We start from the raw sequence: 12,550 nt of genomic DNA, 5'->3' as shown, positions 1-12,550 counted from the left end.
TGATAGATTTTCACATCTGATCAGTCACCCTACTCCCTCTGTTTGTTAGCTTCCCAAGTGGACTACTGACATTGCCTTGCGGTTAAGATTTTTAACACGGGACTCTATGGAGAGTTAGGCCAATTTCTGGCCTAACTAAAATTGACTATGATGTAATGCATCTTTAAATTGATCTGATAAACAAGTATGCTTGACAGTGTGTTTTTAGAGAGCAAAGTCCAGGGGTTAAAGTTCTGCTTACAATTCAAAGTTCATAGTCGAAATTTCGGGGTTCGCTATCAATAAACTGGTAGATTCCAAAATCAGAATTGTTCAGTATTAAAGTGAGCCGTTATAATTATGCAAGATAATGTTGCATTCAATTACTTTTATTGTCACTAATCGTCTGATATTTTTAACTCTTTATGACCATTTTACTATTGAATACTTTAATTTTAATAAACATCAGTATAATTTTGAGTTCAACGAAATGGGTTCATCATGACTAATAATAACATATTTTTAATAAATTTCGACTATGGCATAGTCTAACCAGTGTTTAGAGTAAAGTATTGAAGTAATCCTGTGTGCAATTTTTGTTCATTTTTATGGAGAGGATTTTAAGATATGACCTTGTGAAAAATTATAAGTTTCTTTTTTGGCTTAGTGTATTTGGATTTTTCCACTTTTATACATGTAAATACATAGACCAAATAATACATTTTACCCAAAAGGTCTCTATAAATTTTTTTTATTTTATTTATTTATTTTTTTCGCTTTTGGAGTGGCCCTGGACCAAGAGCTAAATGCTTAACAGTGATGTCACATTTCCGGAATTTTCAGTTTCCAGATATGAGAAAATCTCCAATTTTAAAATGAAAATTCCTTAGAACCCTGACTGGATGATTTATAGACACACTGTACTGTGCAAAAATGGTGATGCAATTTTTCATGTGTATGTGAATGATATGATACTGGAAGTATGTATTCACAGATAATAAATGTTTTTATACTATAAAGTGAAGTATTTTTGCATTTTGCCCCATGAAATTGCATCTCCAGTGGTGCTCAAGTGTGTTAAACCCCTCTGGCTTCGCCCCCTCGACCCCCACCGGGGCGTTGCCCCTGGACCCCACCAGGGGCCCTTAAGCGGGCCCCTGGACCCCCGGTCGCAACAGGCGAGAGCTCCGCTCGCTCTGCTTCGCAATTTCATTGCCTTGGGTTTTTTTTCTTAAAGCACCAATCACACCCCTGCCTTTGTTTCCTATTGTTTATTGTTAAGTTCAATGGAGCATATCTCAATAGTGGCACTGGCGACATCCGGGCTCAGTTGTGGTGGATGGTCACATATTTACTTTCAAAGTTATGTCTGTTTTAATAATTGGCATTTTTGGTTTAAAAAAAAGGAAAATAATCACAAAAACTGCATTTTTCAAACCAAATATCTCAGCTCATGTCGCTTTTCAGAAATGCCTGCCAGAGTAATCAGAAAGATGGGACTGTTATTTTTTGGATAATTTCAACCTGGCTGACACTTTTGCCTAAAAATGATGCACAAAAACTAGAGCAGATAGACCGCTGTGATCTTTCTACTATGATCATGCAGTGTAAATGTAGTCAACTTAATATAACAGATATACCACTGATTACACAGTGTATAGTGCTATCTACTGAAGATAGCAGACACACTGCTGATCATGCAGTGTAAAGTGCTATCAACTGAAGATAGCAGACATACCACTGATTACAGTGTATAGGCCTACACATTGATTACACAAAGTACCAGTCCTCTTACCCCTTCTCTCTCTCTCTCTATCTCCCTTTCTCTTTCTTTCTCTCTTTTACCTTTTTTAGGGATCTACTTTTTTAGTATATACGCCGTAGAAGTGACATAGTTAATCGGATTAACTACCATAGCAATAGATGAATACAATTTTGGCTATATCGCCCCGCACTACAGCGTTCATGCGGTAACCGATGCATTGAACCATAAATGTCAAAGAAATCCTGATCACTTGCACCTGTAAGATTAGTCTCTTTGAAAAGAGTGGTATTCTATTATATGATTGAAGACAGGTGATGAGTGCAACGTGCTGCAGTGCAGCGGTATATTCAAAACTTGTATTCATCTATTGCTATGGTAGTTAATCCGATTATGACGCTCACTTCTACGGCGATAGTGTTACATACCTCATATATAGATTCCTGTCATCTGATTGGTTAAGGGGTACTACACCCTGTGGTAAATTTGTGACTATTTTGCATTTTCTCAAAAATAATAACACACTGGTAACAAAAGTTATGTATATTATTGGGGCAAGGGATCCAATTACTACACTGAAATTTCAGTAACTCAAGACAAGCGGTTCAGCATATATGATAGGAAATGAGGTACATCCTAGCAGTACCTTATTTCTTATCATAAATAACGATTCCTTGCCCCTATAATACACATAACCTTTGTTACCAGTGTGTTATTAGTTTTTGAGAAAAATGCAAAAATAGACACAAATTTATCGAGGGGTTTAGTACCCCCTTAAAAGTGCAGTCATTGAATTAGCTATGCCCTCCTTTTTAAGAATTACGTAAAAACTGAACTATTCCCCGGGCATAGTCATTTTCACATCATCGGTGTGCGTCCCGATCAAACTCTACGTGCGCGATGACGTGTTAGCATTACATATCGGCGCCAACCCGCTGCCTGCCAGTTGCGGTGACGCGATCAGTTCATAACAAAAAACTTTCTTTGTAAATTTTACCATGGCCTATGAACAATAAAATAGGCCTTTTAACCAATCAGATGACAAAAAGTATATAAAACAAATATTGACTGCTTTATTCGGGTCATAGTTAACATTATAGGCCCACGGTGATCTCAAAACCATGCTATGACCCTCCGCTGTGCCTTGGGAGTCAGCAGTCAATATTTGTATACTATCTACTGAAGATAGCAGACACATTGCTGATTATGCAGTGTAATCAACTGAAGATATCAGATATACCACTGATTACACCCCGGGATTAGTGCTATCTACTGAAGATAGCAGACACACTGCTAATCATGCAGTGTAAAGTGCTATCAACTGAAGGGTTTAGTTTGAAGGTGATTATGTTCTTATTATGCTTTTTTTTTTTTTATGGATGATAAATAGAATTAGCCCAATTTGCAATTAGCGAGCCATTCCCAAACCAGCGAGCATCTTAGTTCATCATACAGGTATAAGAGTCCAGCACAGAGCCTGCACAATTCTGTTGCAATTAGTGGTGGGTTAAGCCCATTATTTATCTTAATTCGGCTACTTCTTCCACAGCAGTTTTTAACATGACACATACAGCATTTGTCATTCACGTGAGGCCACAAATTAGTCCCCCAGATCATTAAAGATAGTCTGATAAAATGTCACTTAATATTGCCAAAGATAATTCAATTCATCTCTTGACTTTTGCTGAAGGCTGGTACTTTACATAAATACTAATTTATAGCATTGTTTGACAAATTGTGTAGGTTGAATAAACGGTACCAACAAGAAAATGTACGCTCCATTCAAAAAGCATGCTTTTTTTCTGTAACCATGGCAGCTCTATAAGAGGTAGATTGATGTCCTGAGGTCCCCTTTTCAAATCATCATGCCCCTGTGAAAGAAGACAATAATAACAAGAACATAATTATTTAAAAAGCTTTAATTATAAAACCATTTGATGTATAATCAATGTTATTGCATGCAATGCATGGACGAAATCTACCAACATGAATTTCAACCAATGAATTTTTTGGATCTTGGATTCTATACCTCCCTGTAAACTTAAAGTGGAGGTGTGATTGAAAGGTCTATTTTTGTTCACGGAGTGAACATTTCCCCCACTTGGACCCATATCTCATGCACAGTTTATCCCTTACATGCACTGTGTCTTGAATAGCTATTGTAGCCCATCAACCCTGTGGTTAAGAGGCTAGGAAATAATTTCTAATGTCTCATACCCGGGTTTATATCCCTTTATCTAATCCTGCCCCACATGACAAGGATCAGTGCATAGTCCTAGTTAGATATGAAATGGAAAGTTAGAACAAATTACTATACACCTGATCCATGAACTGTGTCTTTTTGAAAGACTCTTCTTGTTTGTTTGAATCAGGGTCCTGCGTCACAACATTTAGCTAGAACAGATAATTTTGAAAGCTGAAGTTGTCTGATGAGTAACAGGGGCAATGTGGCGCAGTGGTACAGGCTCTACCTCACAATTGGAGGGTTGCAAGTTCAAGCCCTGGTGGTACCATCGTGTTGTGCACTTGGGCAAGGCGCTGTAAGCTTAAGGGGGTACTACACCCCTTTGGTAAATTTGAGACTTTTTTTTGCATTTTTCTCAAAACATAATAACACACTGGTAACAAAGGTTATGTATATTATTGGGGCAAGGAATCAAATTACTTCACTGAAATTTCTGTGACTCAAGACAAGCGGTTCAGTATAATATGATTGGAAATGAGGTACATCCTAGCTGTACCTCTTTTCTTATCATAAATAACAAACTGCTTGTCTTGGGTCACTGAAATTCCATTTTAGTATTTCGATTCCTTGCCCCTATAATACGGATACATTTTGTTACCATTGTGTTATTAGTTTTTGAGAAAAATGCAAAAATAGACACAAATTTATTGAGGGTGTAGTATCCCTTAAAGATTTAAGGAGTGCTTTAAATCACACTCATTATGATCATTTAAGGAGTGCAGAAGAGTGTGATAGCACTCACAGAACTCTCACACTCCTCAAAACTCTAAGCCTGTTTTACTGCATGAAAGAACTGAATATTGCATAATGCTTGCCATTATGAACATTTCCTCCAAAAAATAATACTTGACTTGGTACTTGACTTGACCCCGCCAAAAAAACTCCTGGCGCCACCACTGGCTGTGGCTCAAATAATCATGGCTCAAAATGAACATCATAGTCGACAAACAATAATTTCATCCCGGTACACCACTGTTCGACAGTGTCTCACGCCAAGCAATTCCAAAATGTTGAAAGCCCTGCCACCTACCTTTGATCTGAATTTGTTTACTGTATAGTAGTCTGGTGGCAGACCAAGGTAGGTTGGTTTTGCCAGTTAAAGTGTTTTTGTTTCTGGATTATTGTTCTATGGATGGTACAAAATGAGATTCCGAGGGATGTAAAATTGTCACCCCTGAGCAATTCGAGATATCCAAGGTCAAAGTTTATACAGGGGTCAAAATTAACAACTTGTCCAATTTTGTCCAAACATATGTCAAATTATTCCTCTTGTCATACGAATTCAGAAAATATATAGTTTTACATATCTACGCCTTATCGTTGTGGAGTTATAAGCAAAAAGGTCAAAGGTTAAATAGAGAACTCCACAGGGGTTGAGATTGAAAAATGCTCCAATTTTGATGAAAATGGTCTCAAATTGGTCTTTCTGTACCACAACTCGGACAATGAATAGTTTGAACTACCTAGAATGACTTGTTGCCTTGGTAACACATCAAAATAGGTCATTGTCAATTGAGTCCTACTGATGTTGACCTACTGGTACTTCTCTGAATGCTTACCTAGGTAACGAGTCATTACAGTTGGTTATAACTATTCTTTAGTCAATTGAGATAACAGTGCCAACAATTTGAGACCATTTTCATCAAAATTGGAGCATTGTATCTCTATCAGCCCCTGTGCTTCTACAAAGTTAACCTTTGACCTTTTGGCTTATAACTCCGAAACGATAAGTCGGAGGTAGGTCAAACTATACTTTTTCTGAATCCTTATGATCAGAGGAACATTTTGGTATGGTATTTAAAAAAAATTGTGCAATTTTGAATTTTGACCCCTGCATAAACTTTGACCTTGGAAATCTTGAATTGCCCAGGGTGACAATTCTACATCCCCATAATCTCATTTTGTACCACCTATAGATTAATAATCAGCAAAGAAAAACACTTTAACTGGCAAAACCATCTAATCAAATAAAACAATAGTTTGCAGCCGGACTATAGGCCTAACAGTAAGTTTTACTGTTGTCATGACTCTACTTACCAAGTTACAGTTAAGTATGTCAATTGTGTCCTTACACACCCTTCATAGAAATTAATCAATCCATTTACAGATTTTAAACATCTCCACACATTGATAAGCTGGGCCAACTGCAAACCAAACACAAAGACATAATAGCATAATCAGTAATATCAACTTGACTAATATTGAATGTTACTGTAAAAATACCCACACATGTAATATAGTTTGGCAGTGATGTATGTGTGTATTTTGTCGGTCACATTTTCGAATCACACATATAAAGTTAATCGCACATATATACGCACAAATTAGAAATTCAAATTTTAACGATTAATTTAGAGAATCATTGTTTTTAGATTCAGGATGTGTACCAAAATTGCTATTAAAAAAAAGATTATTTTTGGAATCTAATTCTAATTAGGAGTTTTGCACACTAGTAAACCCTAATTTAATGATTTTGGCTGCCATTTTGGTATGTAAATTTTGACCCAAAAATCAAAAAATGCAACGGCCACTGTCTAGTGCAGGGCAATGCATTCCGAAAATAGTGTATCCATTGCTATGGTAATTAATCCTGTTACATTGCTACTTCTATAGCAAATACCCTTTATACTTTGTTTTTGCATGTGTTTACCATCGGGACACTTTCAGGGGGTTGGCAGTTTTGCAGCATACATGTTTCTACTACGGCTAAATGGGCCACTCTCTGTGACAAAAAGTTGAAAATAGCCGGTACCACTTTAATTTATTGGCATGATACATACATGTACATATGTCAGCATAATTATTTATGAACATAATTATTTATGATTAGTGTCTAACAATCACGCCAGGGTTGCGTGCCTTCGCAGTGTCATAATAGAGCTTTGCGTGCCTTCGCGATTACGGGATAGACCTTAAAATAGGCGGTACTGCATAGCAGTTTTGCCCGTCTCATTTCATAGAATTCGGGTGAAGCTTTGACTGCTCGCACTCGCACACAATGGCGGCGGGTCCAGAGCCAAAATTCCCGTTTGTGGTGGGACGAAATTTTGATACACCTTTTACATTGTAGCTCTGTGCCTGTTATTTTATGGATTCTTCATGTTCTTATTAAAAACAAGTCTGTTACAGACTATATATATTCAAACACAAGAAAAATAGTCCAAAGAATCAACATGTTGCCATGGTAACACAAATTTATTGATGTGGCGGGGACGGAATGATAAACTTCATGTATTTGTGAACACAGTACGTTTGTTGAATTTGTATCAAAAGTACTACTGGGCTAAAACATTTGTTTCTAACATGGGTATTAACTTCAACTATCCTTTTGTTATGGAAGGAATTATAAAATTCACCCCCCTCTCTTTATAGTACGCTCATTAAAGCCATATTATAACATTTTCAAACAAAATAGATTAGCATTTCTTTGTCATAAAATGTTAGCTTTTACTGTCAGATATATCCCTTTTATTTTTGAGCCGAACAACTACGGCAAAGCAAAGAAAATTGAATTTACTACCAGCACACATATGTCGCCAAATACGTATTCACTCCTTTGGTCATGTTGTGGTACGACCCTTTGTGTGTATCACCGCCGTGTACGTACTGTGTGTTATTCGACTAACAATTCCATCGTAATAATAAAGCGCCGGTTCCGGCGTTTTATTCAAAATCTCGGATTTTGACAAAACTACAGCACCTAGAGTCTTGATTTTTGCAGGGTATATTGGTTTAATAAAGTACAATTTAATCGTGTAAAAAAGGAATTTTAAAATTTCAGTGAGGGCGTCTTCCTCAGCAAATGTTATAATATGGCTTTAATTTGTAAAAATCAGGACGGAATGTGGCGGGGACGGAATTTTGTCCACCATGTCAAAATCAACAAAAAAACAAACAATTGATTCACTTTAAAACTTTCACTTCCAATGAAAAATTATTGCAAAATATTGACTGAGAAAGAAATTTTTTATGCCTTCCTGAACTTAAAAAAAAAATCATCTCAGAATGTAGCGGACTGGCGGGCCATGTTTTACACCATAGACCCTGAAAATAGAATTATTGCTGACATCCTACTACAAAAGGCCTGAAAAAAAAAAAAGTTAAAATGACTCTGAGTCTAGCAATGTTGATGAATTCAAATTTTGTGTACTCAGGAATATTTAGTTGATATTTTGAAAGTATTGACTGAATTTTTTTCGTCCCTTCCGAACGTAAAAAATCACCTCAAAATGTGGCGGACGAATTTTACACCTATTTTAATTTAGTTCTTTATTTTTGCAAAGTCCACTGAGATTTTTTAGTGCTAAAATTGTCTATATAGAAGACCTTTATAATACCATGAACAAAAAAACCCTATCTTTTTTAATTTATGTAGTACCGGTAACATCAAATTTAACAATTCCGTCCCGTCACACCGAGAGGGTGCTACGTGTGTATTTTATTGCTTGCATTCCGAAATTGACGGGCAAATTTTACTTTTTTTTTGCCGATTCATAATCTTTGGTTAGTAGTCTAACCAGCTCTCGGAGAAATTCACTCCTGTGACAATTTCTAAATTTTAGGTTGAGTGATGACCATTTTTGGCTCTGGCCCGGCGGACTTACATTGCATACACGCTTGGCACGCTGGCGGGCAGTGGCGGCTACATGATGGACGTAACGCGTACATTGTTGTATGTTCCAGCTTGGCCAAGAATTATCTAATTGATGTATGCATTTATTATAAACCTATATAAAGACCAATGGGGCATTATGATTGTTGAAGAAAATATATGCTTGGTGTTCACGACATTTATTTAAAAGTGGCCAAAACAATGTTGACAATATCCGTTCACTGAATGATTCATGCATTCAATTTCAAACTTGACGTTGAATGCCGGGCAGGTCCCCCACTGTCAAAATCGGACCAGCCAAATTTACACGCTACAGTAGTACAGAGCCTGAAAAATAAGATCCCGCAAATCACAAATTGACACACGTATGGGAGCTGCCATGGGGTGGGCGGGGGGGCGCCGGGGTGTAAACGAACGCGTCACCAGCAAGCGTCCCCACGCGATCAATAACGTATAGGGCGATAATCGCAAGATTCAAGCGCGCTGCGCGATCGGTAGTTCCTGATATATGCGATGACAGGGTCAATGGCCGCTTCTGCCCCCATCAGACTTTCCTGCCGGCCGCTGTGGCAAGTGGCAGGCGTTTCAACCAATGACAAGCCTTGATTGTGTCCTTTTGTCTGCAATGCGTGTGTGCCACACCGCCCAGCGGCAAGCGGTCCAGCACCCTCAGTTGTCAACCGTCTGGATAGACGACTGAGAAAACTATGTGGAAAAAAAGTGACGGATTTTGCAACAGGATTCCTGTGCCGTGGTATAGAGCATGCGCAGTTATGTCCAAATTGACATTTTGACCGAGTTTGTTGTTTTTATAACTTCAGAGCGCAATCTTGTCACAGTGGCGCGGTACAGCGATGCGGTACACAGGCGCCACTAGCATGCTAGTCAGTCGTGCTACAGCGCACAACCAAGTCGCATTGAATAGTTTTCAATAGTACAGGGAACCCATACCATAGTGGCTCTGCACAAAAAAAAAATGATAGGGCAGCGCCAATACCGATCATACCGTAGGTATGCCAAATTTGCCATCAAACAGCATCATTTTATATATCAAATTAAAGCCCTTGAGTGAAGAAAGCCAATGAAAACCTTTTTGTCATAGCACTTTCCATAGCAAAGTTACATCTAGTCAAAGATTGACTTTCATCAAAAAAGATTCAGCTAGCAAAATAACAAAAAAAGCATTTCGGGGGTGTTTCTAGATCTTAGTCTCATGACGATAGCAGCTTTTTTTAATGGAACTGCTATCAAAATCCCTCTGAAATTCCATGTGTGAGTCTCTCATCACCAAAAAAAATCATATTTGGGACAAGTGAAGTAGACAACATATTTATGTAGGTTTCCTTGACCTGGCGGTTCTTTTAAATTTCAATGTAAATATTGCCGGTTTAGGCCATTTTGGCCGACTCTAGCAAATGTGTTAACTGACGTTTCCCTCTCATACCTATAGTAGGAATTCCAATTGAATGAACGCAGCTTTCAATAGCTGTACTCGATCCAACCGCGACCGTATATCGCGTATCAAACTACAACGCGAACGCACGACCTTGGATACAATGCTAACCAATCAAGAGTGCATTTGACATGGTTAGATGCACTTCTGAGTTCTGTGTTAATCACGCACAGTCGCACACGCTGGCGTACATCGCACAGTGTACGCAAAAAAACCTCACGCTATTGAAAGCTGCGCTCATTCAATTGGAATTCCTACTATCATGACTATACCGATCAAATGATGTGTCTGTTTTGCCCAGTTTTTTAAGTTTGCATTGCGAACTAGATTGGAATTATGCTGGTTTCATACTACCCTGACGCTTGCCGCTTAGCGGCGTGGCGCACACGCATTGCAGACAAACGGACACAATAAAGGCTTGTGATTGGTTGAAACGTCCTGACGCTTGCCGCAGCGGCAAGCGGCAGGAAAGTATGCTGGAGGCTTTAATTTAATAGTCTAAGCAAGCGGCAGGGTAGTATGAAACCAGCAATCAGGGTCCTGGCCCGCGGGTTGAAGGGTGACTGACACTGTTGACATTGCCGATTGCATGGTTTGTAACCTAGTCGTACTCGTTAGTCTATTTTATTTACTTTAAAATGTATAAAATTATCTGTATCCACACAAGTGACACAATACTTACAAATCTTCACACAATCACGCAACCACACAGCTAGCCATCGTTGAAATAAAAGCAGAATCCATTGCCGTGCTGGTACAACGCACTACCGCCGACATGGCTCAGCAACACAGCGAGATGAGCGAGTCAGCGAAATACCGATACATCGATTAGGCCGTCATGGCCATGCAAGGTTGCCAGTCATCAAGAAATCCTCCGTCCCCCCCTGGCTCTAGCTCAACTACTATAGCGCCCTCAGGGTTCATACTTGGTACAATGATGGCCTATGACCCTAGAAGTATGCTATGCCTAGCCGCAACCCCAGAGGTCAAAGTTCATATGCTTTAAAAAGCAAAATAGGTACGACCGGTTAACACAGTGTATCGCAATAGGTAGCATTTTGGTAGCTACCTGTATTTGCAATGATAACGGCCTGAATCGTACGTCAAGGAAATTGATCACAAAAATTCCCTTAAAAGGGAATGTGTAGGCTTTTTGATATTAGTGCCTTGGACCACCTCAAAAGGCTGTTGTGGGACATGGCGTATGGTTGATTAATGGGTGTTAGGAGGGTTAAGGGTTGTCACGGTTTGTAAAAAAATGTTTTTTATAGATTTGGCGCCCAATTGGGCGCTTTTTATTTTAAGTGCTATGAGGATGATACTTATATCAATTAAAGCTTATAAAAAGGGCTTCCACATAATGGTTACCAACTTTTGGATTTGGCGCCCAATTGGGCGCTTTTTTATTTAAGGTGCTATGAGGATAATACTTATATCAATTAAAGTTTATAACAAGGGCTTCCACATAGTGGTCACCAACTTTTGGATTTGGCGCCCAATTGGGCGCTTTTTTATTTAAGGTGCTATGAGGATAATACTTATATCAATTAAAGTTTATAACAAGGGCTTCCACATAGTGGTCACCAACTTTTGGATTTGGCGCCCAATTGGGCGCTTTTTTATTTTAGGTGCTATGAGGATGATACTTATATCAATTTATGTTTATAACAAGGGCTTCCACATAATGGTCACCAACTTTTGGATTTGGCGCCCAATTGGGCGCTTTTTTATTTAAGGTGCTATGAGGATAATACTTATATCAATTAAAGTTTATAACAAGGGCTTCCACATAGTGGTCACCAACTTTTGGATTTGGCGCCCAATTGGGCGCTTTTTTATTTTAGGTGCTATGAGGATGATACTTATATCAATTAAAGTTTATAACAAGGGCTTTCACAAGATGGTCACTAACTTTTGCATTTGGCGCCCAATTGGGCGGTTTTTTTTATTTTAGGTGCTATGATAATGATACTTATATCATTTAAAGCTTATACCAAGGGGTATAAGTTTTCGTTTTTGTAAATAGGGGAAGGGGGTTGTTGGGTGTGGTCACGGGCATAGATATTCGTGTTTGGTCAAACACAACTGTGGTTTCTAGTTCTCCTTATCTATGCCCGTGAAACGGTGGCATAGATATTGTATTTGTTGTGTTTATACCCGTATGCGAAGCATGAACGGGTATATTGCCATTCTATGGTTTCTTCTCCTCCTTCTCCTTTTCCTCCATCAAACACAACATTCGGTCAAGGCTAGCGCTAAAACTACGAGGGCCACAGGGCCCATATGTGGTACACTTATGGGCCCTACCCTGTAGATTTATCCTTTGCCCATCTTGGCCCCAGAGGTCAAGGTCACAGGCCCCAGGGGCCCAAATGTAAAATACAAAGCATGCCGTTTCTCATCAAATGAAGCAGCCTCAGGGGCCTGAGTTGGTACACTGATAGCCCCAGGGGTACTCTATATATACAAGTATACATGAACCCCATATGTCATATATTA

The 12,550-nt window shown here is 38.7% G+C and overlaps 1 long non-coding RNA gene across 1 annotated transcript; it reads right to left on the bottom strand.

Moving 5' to 3' along the window:
• Positions 1–2,270: 2,270 nt before the first annotated feature.
• LOC140146455 (uncharacterized) lies at positions 2,271–10,873 on the bottom strand. The gene is made up of 3 exons (XR_011858247.1): positions 10,734–10,873; positions 6,024–6,130; positions 2,271–3,612 (listed from the first exon to the last, which is right to left on the bottom strand). It is a non-coding gene; the product is annotated as an uncharacterized lncRNA (long non-coding RNA).
• Positions 10,874–12,550: the final 1,677 nt, after the last annotated feature.

The sequence above is a fragment of the Amphiura filiformis genome, chromosome 2, assembly GCF_039555335.1.
Source record: "Amphiura filiformis chromosome 2, Afil_fr2py, whole genome shotgun sequence".
Lineage (NCBI taxonomy): Eukaryota > Metazoa > Echinodermata > Ophiuroidea > Amphilepidida > Amphiuridae > Amphiura > Amphiura filiformis.
This window is presented reverse-complemented; position numbering and strand designations above follow the sequence as displayed.